Source organism: Gossypium hirsutum, chromosome A01, assembly GCF_007990345.1.
Source record: "Gossypium hirsutum isolate 1008001.06 chromosome A01, Gossypium_hirsutum_v2.1, whole genome shotgun sequence".
Lineage (NCBI taxonomy): Eukaryota > Viridiplantae > Streptophyta > Magnoliopsida > Malvales > Malvaceae > Gossypium > Gossypium hirsutum.
In genome coordinates, this window is record NC_053424.1 from 19,219,451 (window position 1) to 19,237,008 (window position 17,558).

The window sequence follows — 17,558 nt, forward strand, 5'->3', positions numbered from 1 at the left end:
CTGAGTGTTTTAAGTTACAGAACAATATCAAAAGAAAGCCTGCGAATCAAAAGAGCAAACAACCAGAAAAATCTGGTGAAGTTGATGTTGCAGAAGACTACAACAATTCTAAAGTAAGCGAGGAGTGGATCTTTGATTCGGGTTGCACCTTCCACAAGAGTCCCAATTGGGATTGGTTTACAACTTATGAAACAATTCTAAAGTGAATTTGAGTGTTCTAGTCGCTTTTGTCAACAATTCTAAAGTGAGCAAGGAGTAGATCCTTGATTTGGGTTGTACCTTCCACATGAGTCCCAATCAGGATTGGTTACAACTTATGATACAGTGTTTGAATGTATTGTTTTGATAGAAAATAATGTTTATATAAAATCGCAAGTGTTGGAACGATTAAAGTTAAATGTTTGATGGAGTTGTCAGAGAACTTAGTGACGTGCGACATGTTGCAGAATTGAAGAGAATTTTAATTTCTTTACGTGCTCTTGATTCAAAAGGGTACAAACGCACAGTTAAAAGTGGGGTTTTGAATATTTCCAAAGGTTCCCTTGTTTTGATGAAAGGGTAAAGAAAGACTGCCAAGTTATATGTTTTGCAGGGTTCTACTGTTACTAGTGATGCAGCTATCGCTTCCTCTTCCCTGTCAAATAATGATGTTACTAGACTTTAGCATATGTGCCTAAGGCATATAAGTGAGAATGGTATGGTAGAATTAAGCAAAAGAGGACTTCTTAATAGGCAAGGAATTTGCAAACTGAAGCTTTGTGAGCACTGCATTTTTGGGAAGAAAAAGAGAGTTTGATTTACTAGAGGAATCCATAACACAAAGGGAACGTTGAAGTATATTCATTCTGATATGTAGGGGTCATCTAGAGTACCTTCGAGAGGTGGAGCTAATTATATGATAACACTTATTGATGATTTTTCCAGAAAAGTTTGGGCATTTTTCCTGAAGTAGAAAAGCGATGTGTTTTCTACATTTAAGTCTTGAAAAACTATGATTGAAAAACAGACGGGAAAACAAATAAAACATCTTCGCACAGACAACGGCTTAGAGTTATGTTCTGATGAGTTTAATGAACTGTGTAAGTTAGAAAGGATCACAAGACACTTGACAGTTTGTCATACTCCACAGCAAAACGATATTTCAGAACGAATGAACAAAACGATTATGGAGAAGGTTCGATGTATGTTGTCGAATGCTAACTTACAGAAGTCATTTTGGGCCGAAGCAGCCTCTACAGCATGTTTTTTGATCAACTGATATCCATCCATTTATATTGAGAAAACGAATCCACAAGAGGTATGGTCTGGTAATCATGCTGATTATTCTAATTTAAATTTTTTTGGGTGTCCTACGTATGCTCATGTTGATAATAGAAAATTGGAACCAAGATCTATTAAATGTGTTTTTCTTGGTTATAACGCTGGTGTAAAAAGGTATAAGTTATAGTATCCTGAAAATAGAAAAGTTGTGATTAGTAGAGATGTCGTTTTTGAAGAAACTGTTATGCTACCTAACTTATCTTTTAAAGACTCTTCCAATAAAGAATATCAAATGCAGGTGGAGAATCAGATTAATCCAAAATCTACAGTAGAGTCGAATCTTCAAGCCAGTACAGAAATTCAAAATAGAGTTGCTTCTTCACCATAATACTCTATCGCCAAAAACAGAACTAGAAGAGAAATTAAACCTTCAAAGAAGTATGTCGAGGCTGATCTAGTTGTTTATGCTTTAAATGTGGTTGAAGATATAGATGCAAACCAAAAATCATCTAATTATTCTGAGACGGTTAGTTGTAAAGACTTAGAAAAGTAGATGTTTTCTATGTAAGAGTAGATGAATCACTCCATAAAAACAGAACATGGGATCTTGTGAAGTTTTCTAAAGGTAAAAAGGTTGTTTGTTGTAAGTGGGTGTCTAAAAATAAAAAAGAGACTCTAGGAGTTAAAAAACCCAGATATAAAGCAAGGCTTGTTGCAAAAGGTTACAGTCAAATTCCAGGTGTGGACTTCAAAGATGTGTTCTCCCCAGTTGTAAAGCATAGTCTGATTCGAGCTTTGCTCGGTATTATGGCCATTCATGATTTGGACCTTGAGCAGTTAGATGTAAAAACTACATTTTTTGCATGGAGAACTTGAGGAGGATATTTACATGCAACAACCAGAAGGCTTTATAGTCTCAGAAAAAGAGGACCATATCTGCTTAATGAAAAAGTCCCTTTACGGTTTGAAACAGTCACCAAGACAGTGGTACAAGAGGTTTGATTCCTTTATGACTTCTCATGGTTTCAAAAGAAATAGCTTTGACGATTGTGTTTACTTTAAGAAAGACAGTAATGGTTCTTTTATTTATCTACTCCTTTATGTTGATGACATGTTGATAGCAACGAAAGATAAATGAAAGATAAGAAAGGTTAAAGCCCAACTAAGTGAAGAATTTGAGATGAAAGATTTGAGACTAGCAAAGAATATACTTGGTATGGAGATTCTCAGAGATAGAAAAACAAGTAAATTGTACCTAAGTCAGAAGGGATACATTGAAAAAGTTCTTGGTAGGTTCAATATGCAGAGTGCTAAACCTATTAGTACTCCTTTAACAGCCCATTTCAAGCTTTCATCTGCTTTGTTTCCACAGTCAGATGATGAGATTGAGTACATGTCACATGTTCCATATTCTAGTGCAGTGGGATTTCTTATGTATGCTATGGTTTGTTTATGTCCAGATTTATCATATGCAGTTAGTGTAGTTAGCAGATACATGTCGAATCCTGGTAAAGAACACTGGAAAGCAGTTCATTGGATTTTCAGATACTTACGAGGTACTACTGATGTTTGCTTACAGTTTGGAAGAATTAGAGATGGAGTCATTGGGTATGTTGATGCTGATTTTGCTGGAGATCTTGATAGAAGAAGATCTTTCACAGGTTATATCTTCACAATCGAAGGTTGCAATCAATTGGAAATCCATTTTGCAAACTATAGTTGCTTTGTCTACCACTGAAGCTGAGTACATAGTGATTACTGAGGCTTATAAAAAAGCAATTTGGTTTAAGGGACTCTTTAGTGAACTCAATGAATAACTTCAAATCAGTACAGTATTTTGTGATAGCAAAAATGTCATCTTTCTTACAAAAGATCAAATGTTTCATGAGATAACAAAACATATTGACGTTCGGTATCATTTTATTTGTGATATTATTGCTTATGGTGATATTGTTGTGAGCAAAATTAGTACTCAATGAAAATCCTACAGATATGACGACTAAGTCACTTCCCATAACCAAGTTTGAGCAGTGCTTAAACTTGATTGGTGTTCATTGTTGAAGTAAAACCCTTAAGGGGTTTTATGGAAAAAATGGAGAACTTGTTCGTTGAGAGTTCCAATAAAAAACTTGTTCATTGAGAATTTGTGTCAAGGCAGAGATTGTTAGAATTGAGTGACCCGAATCCTAATTTAAATAAAATACAGTGGTAAAATAAAATAAAAGTAAAATCTATATAGAACTACACTTCTTTTCTTTTATTTTAGAATAGGATTTTTCAATATTATTATTCTTCATCTATTTGATATTGATTAAAATAATGTGTTTCAACCTTACTACACTCCTATTAGAATATGGTTTTACAAGCCTATAAATAGATATAGTCTACTACTCTTGTAATTAAAAATTTTAATTAGACATAGTAAATTATCTTCTCCTCTGCCAGTGATTTTTTCTGTGTGTTTTTTATTTCTCTTTCTCTTTTCTTTGTGATACATTGTCATTAATGACATTTTATTTTTTACAGTATTAATTCACACAAAAACTTAAAAAATCCATCAAATTTTTTGAAAAATGTTGAATCTCTCTTCAAATATTTTTTTACTATTTTTTAACCAAGGTTTGAAAATAGTTTTTCCCCAATTAAAAAGTCACACGTGGTTATATTTTTCTTTTCTTTTCTTTTTTGTTGAAAAAGGTTATTATTATAAAAATAGATTTTTTTCATCTTCTTCAATATTGTTTTATTTTGTTCGTTGAGAAAAAAAAAACTCCAATTTGGATCCAATAATTAGCACCTCTCTCCTACAAATGGAGCAGCGTAAAATATGATTGGGTTTTGCTTTTTTATACCCTCTTTCAAATATTATTGTGTAAATAGAAACATGAATGAAAATCTCTAGTTTTAAAAGATTTCATGGTTTTGATACATGACAAACTCCAAGCAAAAGTTTCAGTTTTGATAGCATTTGTGGGAGATGGTTTATGGTGAGAAGAAGGAATGACCAAATTAGATCTTGTCTCTTTTTCATTCCTATGCTCAACTAAATCCTGTTAGTGTTGCAGTTTCAATTCAAAATGCTACCTTTGTCACCTACATAAAAGTTGCTTACCGTAAATATAAACCCAAATCGTTCTTAGTGAACCAGATAAAGCTGCAGTTATGATAAGATAGTTGAAGTCCTTACTGGTATGAATCATGTAGTTGCAGATATGGGAGATAATGATATTCAAAACCCAACTAAAATAATCATGGTGTCTGGAAAAGATGAATTTGGAATCAATTATAGTTACCTTCAATGATTATGACATAGCATTTAATATGAAAAATTGCAGATAAAGTGAAGGTGGCGGTGAGCAGACTAAAAGTCTTAAACCACTTGTACTTTCTCGGCTATTTTACCAAATTGACCTAAAAAATTTGTAATATTTATAAAAATGATTCAAGTTCAAAAACAATTACTAAAATGACTTGAAATGAACAGTTGTATGAGGTTTTGGGCACCCAATGGCCGGGACCACCTAGTATTTTGGCCCTATGATTGTGTCATGCTTTAAAAAATTGATTTTTTTTTTATTTTGGGAACCCAATGACCGACACTAGGGTATATTTTTTTTTAATCGTATCATACTGGTATACAAAAATATCAGTATTTTTTTTAAAAAATTAGTTTTGGCCTTGTAATGGTCGGCACCACATTAGTAAATTTTTTTTTGTTCTGGCCTTCTAATGGATAGCACCAGGGACTTTTTTCATGTCCCAATGCATTTTTTTTTACTTTTCTACACTGATGGTCAGCACTAGACTAGTATTTTTTTTTAAAAAAATTTGGTTCTGGCCTTCTAATGGCCGGCACTACACTAGTAAAAAAAATTTGGTTCTGGCTTCTTACGGCCGGCACCAGAGACTTTTTTCGTGTCCCAATGCATTTTTTTTATTTTTCTACATTGATTGTCGGCACCAGACCAGTAATTTTTAAAAACAATTTTTTTTTTTGGTTCTAGCCTTCTAATGGCTGGTACCAGAGACTTTTTTCGTGTCCTAATGCAATTTTTTTTTTACTTTTCTACACTGATGGCCTACACCAAACCAGTAATTTAAAAAAATTACTAGTGTATTGCCGGCCATTAGAAGGTCAGAACTATTTTTTTTTACTAGTGTGGTGCCGGCCATTAGAAGGCCAGAATCATTTTTTTTTTATTTTTTTCCTAGTGTGGTGCTCACCATTAGAAGGTCAGAACTAAAAAAATTTTCTTTTTTTACTAGTGTAGTGGTCGCTATTAGAAGACTAGAATAAAAAAAAATTTATTAGTGTGGTGCAAATTACTAGTCGGACACAATCATCAAGCAATCATAGGTCCAAAATACTATGTGGTGCCGGCCATTGGGTGCCCAAAATCTCATTCTACTGTTCATTTCAGATCATTTTAGAGATTGTTTTTGAACTTGAATCATTTTTATAAATATTAAATTTTTTTAGTTAAATTTGGTAAAATAGGGTAGTTTCTCTATACCTAAATACATCCTGTTCATGTCAACATGCATTTGCCACGTCCATCCTCTCCAACACTACACTCAAAAACAAGTATTGATAGTCACGTATAGTGAAGTTGGAGACAAACATTCCATTTTCATTTTTCTAGTGTTGTAATACTATCATGCTCTTCACTGCTTCCTCTTCTAATCAACTCTTTCAAACATTTCAAATTTTAACTTTGTGGATCCTAAATTAAAGAGAATTTAGTATGTAAAATAATTAAAAATACTGTTTTTAGGATACCTTTTATGATGAAAACCAAAAGGAACAGGGGAGAATGAGTGATTTTGTAAGAATATTTTCAATTTATTTCAACACCAATAGGAGGCATCTTCTTCTATAATGATCATGGGCTTGCATGTTATTTCAACCATTTATTTCTTAATTAATATATTTGTATTCTCTTTTAATTTTTAAATAATATATAAATTTAAAATTATAATATTTTTAAAATAAAAAAAAGGTAAATCAACATGCAACAATTTTAATAATAGTTCATGTATTCATAGTTAAAAAAGAAATTGTTTTAAGAGAACTTGTTTAACACAATATAAACAACTTTTAATTTTTTTTTAAAAAAATTACAAATGAAATTATACATAAAAATAAATACAAATTTATAAGTGAAAATATACATAATTACATAGGTAAAAATACCCATAAAATGTACATAGAAGTACATATGACGATATATAAAGAATGTTATAAAATAATACATAAGATAATTCACAGTGTTATGCATAAATGTATATAAAAAAATACATAAAAAAATTATTAACCTCAATATATTCATAAAAATTATCATGTTTATTATCCTAAAAAATAAAATTTACCATCATAAATCATTGTCGTATTATATCATGCATTGTATAAATAAGAGTTATAAATACATAAATTCAATACATCAAATTAAATTTATCAATCAACAATTATAAATATATTAATGATACCAATCATACATCTATAAAAAGCAATACACATTATATACATAAACTCAAACTAAAAAACAATTGAAAATAAAAATGATTTTACCAAGACACATAAAATACTATATTTCAGAATTTACGACAATATGGGAAAGATTGATTTGATGGACACAATTTTAAAAAAATCTCAAAGATTGAAATTGAAATTTTAAAAGGCGAGGAAGAGAGAAATAAAATGGGAAGTTGGGACGACAGCACTTGGTTCACCGAATCGAGCAATGATGGTGTAGGAATGGTGCAACGGCAGAAGAGGGAAAAAGAGAAAAAAAGAAAAATTGCGAGTTAAGGACCTCCGATTTTGAGTGAGATTTTCTGTATTTTTTTTCTCTTTTCCATGCGAATTAACTCGCTATTTATAGTAAAAAAAAACTTAAGAATCTTAGATTAATCTAATTTAATAATTCAACCAATCTACAAATTAAAAATTAAAAATAAATAAAAGCTATTTATCTAAAATAAATGTAAATTTTCCTAAGAAAAATAAGAAAATAAGTATATAAAATAATACTAATTCATCTAACTCCTAATTATCCTAATTAATTAATAATATTATTAATAAAGTCCATAAACATCCTAGTATAGTTCTAATAATAAAATTTAATAATTATCCTAAGAAAATTTAATAGCATAAAATCTTAATCTAAATAATAATAATAATAATAATAATAAAAGAACCCACCAACCCACATGCACAAAACTATTTTAATTAAACTTGTCGATTGAGTTTTAACTCAATTAGTATGGGTATTATTGTCAATATAAGAGCACGTGAGTTCGAGTGTACTGAAGCGTATTATCCTCCTATGTCATAATCATTGGGTCAACAAGAGCAGATATAATCAAAATCTATAATAAAATTGTTAAAAAAATTAAAATAAAAAGGTTAATTGTACAATTAGTTCCTCACTTAAAGATGAAAATTAAAATTAATCCTTAATATCAAATCAAAGTTCAATTTAATCCTAGACTTCAACTAAAAATTCAAATAAGCTCACAATATCACAATTGTTTTATTATACTATATGTTTTTTTTCCAAAAAATAAATTTAAATTTATTATGATTATCACAACTTTTGTTTTAACATGACTACTACGATATTTTTTAAATTTTTTTAAAATTGGATTATAATTATTTTTAAATATCAATTTAGTAATACGATGGAAAATAAAAGGTATACTTGTCAGTTTAAAAGTTTTTTCAAATTCATGTTTTTATATATATTATAGATAAAAAGAACTTTTAGCAAAAAAAATAAAAAAATTAATTAAGCATTTATGAAAAAATTACACCCAATCGATCTCTAAATGATTAAAAAAATAATTTGTCCTTTCAATTAACAAAAACTATCATTGATTGGTTTGACTATTGACGGGTAGACAAAAGCAGTGAAAAGCTGACATGTAAGTAAGTATGCTGAAATGATATTCCAGTTAGCAAAAATCTTAAAATTTTCTACAAAATTAATAAATATTATTTTTAAAATTAAGCTTAAACAACAAAATGATATCTAAATTATACTAATTTTCTTAAATTGGTACCTAATTTTTTTTTAGTCAGAACTGATGCCTAAACTATTACATCGTTACCCATTTTACTCTAACTGTTAATTCCATTAGAAAAAAAAAATTCAGTGTAACATAAACTCTATTTATTTTACTCATTTTCTTATATTTTTTTCTTATCAAATAATTTTTACCAAATTTTCTTTTTATTTTCTCATCAACCAAACACCCAAAACAAATTTGTTTGCTTCCTTATACAAAGCTTCCATGAATTAGCTGCAAACCCAAACAACATGTTTTAGAAGTTCAGAACATAATCAAAATCAAACAAAATGACAAAAAAAAAAGATAATTACAAACCTTAATTGTTTAGTTGAAGTTCCTTTGATTACGTTTAGCTCTATAATTTGAAATCCTCTCTTGTCTCTCTTCTGGGTTGTAACGTCCTATTTTAAAGCCTGGTTCCTCCATTAACAAATTCTTTATTGCACAATAGAGTTATAAAATTTCAGAAAAAAAAAACAGAGTACAAAAAAAAATAAAACAGGGGACTTAAGGTAATAAAGATATGAAGCAAACCTGAAAAAAGCTGTTGTCGGGACCTTGAAAATTTTGCAAAGAATTGCCATCAAAGCAGCATCTGTGTAAGAACTTTGCTACATTTTCATCGTTGTAAGCAAAATCGAAATTTTCATACCCTTTCCCTTGGACTTCGATAAGAAGACAGAGATGGAAACTAGTATATTCGATAAAGACAGATTTTCAAGCTGATTTATGTTTTCTTCGTTTCCCTTATTGTTCAACAGAGCTTGAAGATCATAACTGGGAAGATCAGACAATACGCTATAATCGATTGTTCCAGTGGAAACCATTTCGGGAATTTTATAGTTGAAGGAAGAGTAATCCGAAGTTGATGAAAGATTATAAGACATTTTTTAAACCAAAATGAACCAAGTTTTGATTGAAATTAAAACTCAAAAATGCAATAAAAAGACCAAAGACAAATTGGTGTCCTTTTTTTTTTTTTGGTTATTCGGTTATGAAATAGACAAATTTTCTTTTGAGTATTTGGTTGATGAGAAAATGTAAGAAAATTTAGTAAAAAAAATTATGAGAAAAAAAAATAAGAAAATAAGTTAAATAAAAAGAGATCTACGTGACAACTTATAATTGGCCGAATTTTTTTTTAACAAGACTAACAGTTGGGTAAAATGGATAAAAGTTTAATAGTTTAGGTATCTGCTCTAATAAAAAAAAAGTTTAAGTACAAATTTTAGAAAACTAGTATAATTTAAGTATCACTTTATTATTTAAGCCTAAATAAAAAATTACCCTGCACTTTTTCCACTCAAGTACTTTTTTTTATAAGAAGTAATATCTAAATATTAATTTTTTTTAGCCTTTTTAGTTCAACCATTGGAGCCTCCATTAAAAAATTAACCAGGCATTTTAATTAAATAAAAATATAATTTAATAATATTTACACCTCTTGCTCTTCATCTCTTTCCTTACCCTCTCCCATCCCTTTAACTATAAGAACCATTCATTTCCTCGTCTTGAGTCACAACAAAACCTCCACAACTTCATCTCCTTCCTCACTCCCAATTTTCCCATCTTCTAAGCTCCTCATCCATCCCTTAAACTCCTTTAACTGCTTTAAAAATATAGACCTTCTGCAACAACTCGATTTTTAGTGATATTGGAAAAGATAATTTTGAAACATCATTTTTGAAAACCGGGTCCGTAAATATTAAATATAAATATTTATAGAGTTGGTATAAAAGTATATTAAAGTTTGGTCTAATAATTTTGTTGAATTCATAGTTAAATTAGGAGCAGGGACTAAATTGTAAAAGTCTTATTGTTATAAGTTTTTAATTGACCAAAGAATTAGGGACTTAAATTACAATTAGTCAAAGGTTCAAAATGATGCATAAGCTATTCTTTTTAATATGAATTAGTGCTTGATGATGGAAGATTCCACTTATAATTGTTAATGATAAATTAAGTTAATATAAATATGGTTAAGTTAATTTAATTAAGTGATTAAGGCTTTAATTAAATTATATATAATCAAATTAAGTGGAAATGTGTTCATCTTTTTCTTCTTCAACCTACCAAAGCTTAAACACCTAAAGAAAAAGCCATTTTTGAAGCTTTTACATTCGGTCCTTAATTGGTAAGTATTTTCGAGTCCTTTTCTTGTAATTTGTATGTTTTTGAGGTCATGGAAACTTAATTTAGCTAGCACATGTAACAATTTGCAAAATTTTTAAAGTTCTTTTTTAATAGTTTTATTTTTTTTTATTTCTTGAATACACTGGTGTTAAATTGATAGATTTTAAACATAGATTATGAAAAAGGACTAGATTGTAAATTTTGATTGATATATTTGTACTTAGGACTAAATTGAATAAAATGTGAAATTGAGGTAAAGTTTTGGTATAAATAGAGCGTAAAGGACCCCTGAGCAATGTAACTGAAGTCAGTTTTTAAACCAAAGCTTAAAATTGAAAGATATGGCTATTTTGACTTTAAGGACTAAATTGAATAAAATGTAAAAATTTAGGGATTTCAAAAATGAGATTATTTGGGTTCATTTATGTCATAGCATAATGTAAAAATGTTTGGTATTGATGAATTGAATGAGACAATTGTATCAATCAAGAATTGGATCAAACCAGAGATAATCGTGAAGAAGCTGAAATTGTTGATTAGTCCATGAAGATTCAACTTGTTTAGTGCTTTCACCAGGTAAGCTCATATGGAAACTTACCACTTTATTTTATTTTATTTATGTATTATTTTTAAATTAATATATATTAAAATTGAGTATAATTAAAGGAATTTGGCACATATGTCTTAAAAGGAATAAATTGTAATTTCTTGTAAGTATTGGTTGTATCAAAGTGGTACAGGGTGCAAATATGAATACTGATTTTTTATAGAACTTGTATTGATAAATGAAATCATGTACAAGGATGGATAATGACATTTATATGAAAGTGATGCCCGAGTGAACTTAGTAAAATGTTAGGAAACGTATGACATGCCATTAGGGTTATACACGTAATTGAATAGGGATTTACATGTTATTATGAGATCTAAAATTTGTTGCAGATTCTCGAGTTAAACATATTGTAGGTTTAGCACGGACGGGTAACCTCGATATAATGTCATCTTGTGTGATTAACTTGGTTATAATGTCAGCTTGTGTGAGCAACCTTGAAATATTGTCAGCTTATGTGAGCATTTCATTCCTGTGTATCTGAGTCTGTCTTACTAAAGTTCTATTGGGCGATGTTCAATTGTTTGAAAATGGAAATTTAACCAGTGAATGGAAAATGAAATGGTATTTGACAATGTTAATGTATGGATGATTACATGACTTTGATTAGGGTTTGAATTATTTATGATTTGAGAATGCATCTAATGCATTTGATTGATGTTATTATATGTATAGATATGTCACAATGTGCCAAAGGATAGTTAGAAATATTGCTAAATGGATTAGTTAATTATGCCTAGATGATCAAGGTATGTTCTAGTTTCCATTTGAACTTACTAAGCATCTTATATGCTTATATAGTTTGTTCTCCCTTTTCCTTCTAGATCATCACCTTGCGAAACTCGTCAAGACGAATCGTCTTGAAGCTCACACTATCCTATTACCAACTCAATAATTATTTGTTTAGCTTGAGTTTTGAGATTGTGTTATGTATATAGGGAAAAGATGTTAAAGAAATGGTCACTATCTTGTTAATTTGGCATGTTTTGATGGTTGTGGCAAATATTGAGTTGTTTTAAAAGTTTGGTATGTAATAAATGGTGTATGGATTAGCTATGCCTGATGTTGTTTAGTTGATGATTTAAACTTGAATATGTCATTGAAATATGCTAAGAACTACATATAGAAGAGATGGTAGGTGAATGAGTAGATGAATCGTACATGTTTTAGTTTTGACTATATACATATGATGCCATTGAATAAGCATATACTTGATGTCTTATTGATTTGTTCTAGGTTGAATTTATATGTTTTTACATAGATGATTATGATATATGAATGTATGTAATGATAGACTTTGGTCAAAACATTTGAATAAGTACCAAATGGTTCATTTTTGCCAAAAATAGGGTTTACGCCCGACGACCAATGTACCTTGTCGTAACATCGGCCAAAAGTAAGTGATGTTGCGACATCAAGTGGCTTGAGGTTGTGACGTGACATGCTATTTTGGTGACGTAACGATATGGAAGATATGACATTAGGATGTCGGCCCTGATTTTTAAAACTTTATAATTTGGTCCTATTTCATGCTCGGGTAGACAAAAAAGCTTTCATGAGCTCGATTAAGACTCGATTTTGATTGTTTAACCATAAATGAATGTGTTTGACATTTAATTGCATGTGCAAATGATTATTATACTATGAATTGATTGTAGTTGCTCTGGCAATGGATGTAGCATCTTGTAGTTCGAACCCCAGGTCGAGTTGGACGAGGTGTAACGACCCAAATTTTAAGATCATCGGAAAATTGAATTTTTGGGTCATAATTTCCGTAAAATGAATTCGTAAATATTTATTAGAAATATTTACGAAGCTAGTAGTGTAGTTAATTAGACTTTGGTTAAGTGAATTAGCTTGAATTAAGGCTAATTTAATGAAAGGGCTAGATTGAATATAGTGTAAAAGTTTAATTGTAGAATAGAGAAAATTCAAGGGATTAAATTAGCAAATAAGCTTTAAGCGACAAGTGTGTGGTAAGTATAAATACATGTGTATTATTTTAATTGGTACAAATGTATGAATATATATGTATTTACTTAATATTTAAGAAATAATAATTATAATTTAAAATATAATAATAATGATATAATATAATAGTTATAATAAATAAAAGAAATAAAAACATAAAGAAAAAGGAAAAAGAAGGGCACGAACAGAACAAAGAAAGAAAGAAAGAAAGAAAGAAAGAAAAAGAAAGGTAAAATAGGGTTTTAAGGTTCAAGCTTTAAGTGGTAAGTCATTTTAATCCCTTTTCTTGTAATTTTTGTGTCTGTGGAATCCTAGAAAGAAATACTATTTGAGTTATGTTGAAATTTAGAAATTTATTGAATTTTTATATGTTGATTAAGTTGAATGAATGGAAGAATTATTGGTTTAATTGATAGAAATTCAAATTAGAAGTGGGAGAAGGATTAAATTGTAAAGATAGATATAAGTTTTGTTATAATAGGGACTAAATTGTTTAAATTGTAGAATTAATGTTTTATGCTGAAAATTTAAGAGTTGGAATGGTTTAAAGTGATAATTGAATGAAAATATAGGATTTATTTTGAAGAAAAGAATGGTTATGATGATAGGACTAAATTGGAATTTAAGCAAAAGTTGTGTAGAAATTGAAATGTGTAAGGTGATATAGTATGTTGATAATTTTTAAATTGTTTACTCGTAGCTAACGTAGTGCTGGAAACATCGTCAAAGAAGGGGAAAGAGAAAGAGAACGAGAATATCGAGTAAACTCGAGAATTACGATTTGTATTTCTATAAACTATGCTTAATGATTTAATACAATGTAATTGTTATTTTTAATAGTTAGAATGTATAATGAATGATATGATGGAAACTGTTACTGTTTCTATATTGAAATGAAACAATTTGAATACCCTATTAACAGTGTCGGGCTAGTCGGATACAATTGGCATGCCATAGGATTGGAAGTGTTCAGGGATATTCCGACTGTGTGTCGATGAGACACTATAGGTGTCGACTACTGTGACTGTTCCGGATTCGTTCCCAAGAGGTACTTCGTACTTGACTATGACTGTTACTGTTACCCTACGGTGTATTTCGGTTTCGGCCGATGAAACACTGTATATTATCCCCGGTGTGTGGGTTGGATCCGCGTATCCGTTTAGGTCCGAGTTATGTTAATAGGGGTAAATGAAAGTACTGAAGACTGTTTCCTATTGATTATGTGACTGTGACTGGTATACAAGGTTGAAAGATATCAAGTGATAAGAAATATATAAATATATACATATACATATATATAAATATGAATTGCTTAACTACATGAAAGAGTTATGAAATGAATGTATAAGGCTTTAAGTTACAATGTATATACATGGTTTATTATTGTTTTAAGTATTAGTTTATCGAAATACCGCTGAGTGTATACTCAGTGTACGGTATGTTTCCGTGCACAGGACTAGGTACGAAAGAAAGCTAAGAACTCAGCATCCAAGCCAATCCCGAACTCAAAGTGGTGAAGTACCTTTCTTTTGGTAAATGGCATGTACCTAGGTTGTTAAAGTGTTAATTGTACATGATAGTGAATAATCATGAAATTTTTTGAAGCATGGTATGAAATATGCATATTTTGGAAGTTAAACTTACATGAGTTTGACTAGTATGATAATGTAGTATAATTTTGATATGAATTGTGGTACATAATCCTTAAGAGGTATTGAAGTGAATGAATGAATATTTACTAAGTTTGAATGACATAATGAATGATATTTGATTTAAGAACTATTAGTAAATGTTTGGGTGTGAATTAGTTGTGTTTAGCATGTGAAAATAACTTAAAATGGTCAAAATCATGTTTTCACACGGCCAAGTCACATGGCGTGTGCTCAGGCCGTGTGGCTCTCTGTTTATGTCATACGGGCTGTTCCCACGATCGTATGTGCAAGTTAGATCTGCCCACGGCCTGGCCCCACGGCCATGGGAACCCTACGGGTTGGCCACACGGCCATGTTCCAAGCCACACGGGTGTGTGCCCCTATCTTCAAGGAAAAAGTTTCAAAGTTGTCAGTTTAGTCCCGAACCACTTTAAAACATGTATTGGGTTATGGTTCGGTTTTGTATAAATGATAGTGTATATGTTCGGTAATGCCTCGTAACCCTATTCTGGTGACGATTTGGGGTTAGGGGGTGTTACACGAGGGGTGTTACACCTTTTTTTCCATTAATTCTTTCATTCATAAAACCTTCCTAGGGAATAATTCTTCATACCCATTTGTCCTAACAACTTGGCAATTGAAGCTAAGAAGCTACGATTGAATGCTCTTTCATGAGTCATTGGATTGGAGAAAAAAAAGAGATAGGTTTAAATCTTTCAGTCTATATTTTCTTATAATAAGGAATTCTTCTGGACCTTACTAAGAAGGAACTTGAGGGTCAGGATCAATGTAACATCCCAAAATAGGGCCTAAACGGAATAGTGGTTGCGAAACCACAAATCTGAGGTAGAAAAATTTATTTTATTATTATTTTAAGGTTCATGGTATGATTGCATGATTGTGTGAAAATTTCGTGATGAAATTCCATGCATAAAGTGCTTAAGTTGAGGTTAGGGACTAAATTGAATAATTTGCAAAACTTGCATTCTAGAAGTTTTTAGTATGAAATTGCTTTGGAATATTAATTAGGAGGGTTTAAATAACAATTTGACCAATTTTAAGTTCATGGACAAAATTAGGACATGGAAGGAATTTTTGAAAGTTTAGTAAAGAGGGGTAATTTGGTCATTTGGATATTAAATGAATTAAATAGGGAAAATAACACAAAAATGGTCATCTTCTCAATTAGTTTCTGCCGATTTTTTCTCTCCTCCATAGCTGGGGTTTCTTCAACTTTCAAGCTTCATAGTAAGTGATTCCAAGCCCCGTTTTTAATGATCTTTACGTTTTTGGAGTCCCGGTAACTTGATTAAGCTTATTCTAGCAATAATTCAACCTAGGGCTCATATTTGGAAAATAACCATGGCTAAAATTTGTGTATTTTGGTGTTTTGTGATAGAATATGAGGTTTTAAATTATGTTAAACAACTTATGCTACTCGGTTTTAAGTGAAAACGAGTAAAAGGGCTTAAATTAGAAAAAAATACCAATAGTCATAAGTATATGTTAGAGTGTGATTTTGATATTGCCATAGAAGGGAAAAATGATCAGCATGTCATAAAACATAAGAAAATAGGATGAAGTTTAATTTACGAACCTTGGGGCAAAAGTGCAAATATGTGAAAGTTTAGGGGTAAAAATATAATTTTGCAAAAGTTTGGGTCAAGGACTGTTTTAATAAATGTGAATATTAAATAAGTTAAATTTGCTATTATAGATCAAGAAGAACGAATTTCGGGAGTAGATCGGGTAAAAGAAAAAGTAAAGGACTAAATTGTAAAGTTTAGTCACATTTTGTATCAAGGTAAGTTACAGTAAATAAATGCAATATTCTTTTATTTTACATTATTATTGTCAATTTCCAGCATTTATATACTTATGTTATGAAAATATGTAAAGTCGAATTTAAGATGGAGTGATAGAGGAAAAGTGTTAGAAAGCCCCGGTTGAACCCTAGGAATGTTAGGATATTAGGGTTGACAGGACAGAACAGAAATGAGTCATGTAAGTCCATATTAGAAATATGGCTTTGAAGACAGGATTGAGCCATGTAAGTCCATATTATATATGGCATTGGAGACAGGAATAATTCATGTAAGTCCATGTCAAAGACATGGCATTGGCAGGATATTGATAGACAGGAACGACCCTAGTATCCTTAGTATTCCGAGTGGTTCAACAGGTCAGGATACGAGTTAAATTACAGTGAATTAACAGCAAAGGAAAAGTAGATTATACTTATGAAAAAGGAAAGATCAGGTAAGAAAGAAGGTAAGGGAATAAAGAAGAAGATAGAAATTGAGAAGTAAAGAAATTTATGATGTTAGATGATATTATGCATAATTATCCATTATGTTGAATGTTGTGATTTATTTGCTTGTAAGCTTACTAAGCCTAGTGCTTAATCTCTTTATTTTCTTCTTCTTATAGTACTTATCTAGTCACTCGGGGATCGAAGGAAACGTCAGAGGCCGATCACACTATCAAAGAAATAACTCGGTATAATTAGACGTTTTGTTTTGGGTATGGCATGTATAGAACTTAGCTACTTTTGGTATAATATGAACAATGAATGATGTGTAAATACTTGCTAGTGATTAGCTAATAAAATAGCCGATGATATACATATTATTAATATGTATGATTGATTGATGATTATCACATGAAAATTATGAAAATGTGAAAGTAACCTAAAAATAGATTCAAGTAACAGAAATGACGTAACTTGAAAAATCACTAAAATTGTAGAAACATAGTTTGAAGATGAATAATATATGAAATTAAATCTTATTATGTATATTTTCTTATCGAATAAGCAAATAGGTAAAGGTATTATTTTATGAGATATCTGAGTTTTAGTG

At 30.3% G+C, this 17,558-nt stretch overlaps 1 long non-coding RNA gene across 1 annotated transcript; it reads right to left on the reverse strand.

Moving 5' to 3' along the window:
- Window positions 1-8,070: 8,070 nt before the first annotated feature.
- LOC121230273 (uncharacterized) lies at window positions 8,071-9,308 on the reverse strand. The gene is made up of 3 exons (XR_005928244.1): window positions 8,866-9,308; window positions 8,647-8,766; window positions 8,071-8,562 (listed from the first exon to the last, which is right to left on the reverse strand). It is a non-coding gene; the product is annotated as an uncharacterized lncRNA (long non-coding RNA).
- Between the last annotated feature and the right edge of the window lie 8,250 nt (window positions 9,309-17,558).